The following is a 1,643-nucleotide window of genomic DNA, read 5'->3' as shown; positions in this document are numbered from 1 at the left end:
AACGTGGGAGGGATCAAGTCTTCTCTCTCATTACCTGAACGGCACTAGAGTTAACCGCATGTGAGCAATACCTCACCCCTCACCATCCCTCTGCTTGCACTTTGTCCTGCTGGGAGGCTCGTACTGTTTGCCTTCCACTCATTTCTCAACCGCCTGTTACATCCTTAATCATAGAAAGAGAGAGAGAAAATTCTGCGCAACAAAAACAATACCGTTTATGTTCTACATGGTTTGAGTTCAATATCCACATTATAATCAGCATCATAACTGTGTAGATTACAACACATCATAAAGGGCATTTTATAGCATACAATGCTAGAAATTCTGAAAAATTGTATTTTACGAAAAGACTACAAGGTCACTTAAAATGGTTACAACTTGAAAACTAAAGTGCAATATAACTGAAATGTAAAATATAACAAGAGTAATATATTTTGTTACAGTATATGCTGTACAGAACCCAAGGTTGGACTGTTGAACGTCAGAAAACAACATGGTCAATCAGTGGTCACTAAGCTAACATAATTACAATTTAAACTTAACATATTTTGTGGATCCCAACACCTCTGCAGTACTGTATAACTCTGTATAACTGTGGAGTCATGGAGCCATCTCTGCCAGCTTTCTGTCAGATTTCTACTTCCCTTCCAATCAGCAAGAGCTTGTCCACCATTTGATTACTTTTGATGCTGTGTTATTGTTCTGATATGGTTCTGAAGAGCCATCTTTTCACCATCCTTCCCTTACATTACTTAAGGGCACTGCTGACTTGCCCTAAATTTCAAGTCAAGCTAAAAAAGACTATGTTACCACAGGATTTTGCAGGTAATGTCAACATGCATTATATAATAAATAAAGGTCACAATAAAGGTCCTGTCCGAGCTGCAATAGGTGGAATCAATTGATCGATAGTGTTCACTTAACTCTCTTAATCATTATCATCATCATTATTATTATTATTATCATCATTATTATTATTATTATTATTATTATTATTATTATTGCATATTTTCACATACTGTACATGCACAGAAAAACACATGCATAAACAATGTCATTAGTCAATCATATACAGTACTAGTTATACCAATTTGGATTATGACAGCGAGACTGACATCATTTAGCCAATCAGGACAGTTATTAACCAGAGTCAAACAATGGAAGCACAGTTCAGAAGCCAAGGAATACAAAGGCAGACCCATCTACCGAGTGGCTCCAGTAAGTCTGGAGAGTTGTACATGTTCAAAAGCCCCCAGATCAGGTCAGCAGGTGTTGGATTGTCCATAAAAAACTACCCACTTATCACATGTCCTTCATTAAAGCAGAATTTATGCCTCTCAGTCTCCCGTTACTTACAAAACTGACGAAGCCAGCAAGGTCCACTTTTCAACAGGTGAGATCTCCAGAAATTTGAGTCTAATTCTTGAGTACTGAAACCTAACAGGTATTTTCTGGCACTGAAGAGCAGCAATAAATTAAAGGAAAAAGGATTGTGTGTTCAAATTTAAGGAAATGTGTATTTCATAGAGCTCCTCTGGGAAGGCAGGCATATAAAGTAGTATAAAACTGGGATGCATCATCTGCTTTGGAGTCACAGTTCTCTCAGTTTAGCATTAGTTTTGAAAAGCTGTGGTGGATCTTTT

The sequence above is a fragment of the Atractosteus spatula genome, chromosome 1, assembly GCF_055471065.1.
Source record: "Atractosteus spatula isolate fAtrSpa1 chromosome 1, fAtrSpa1.hap1, whole genome shotgun sequence".
Taxonomy (NCBI): Eukaryota; Metazoa; Chordata; class Actinopteri; order Semionotiformes; family Lepisosteidae; genus Atractosteus; species Atractosteus spatula.
This window is presented reverse-complemented; position numbering follows the sequence as displayed.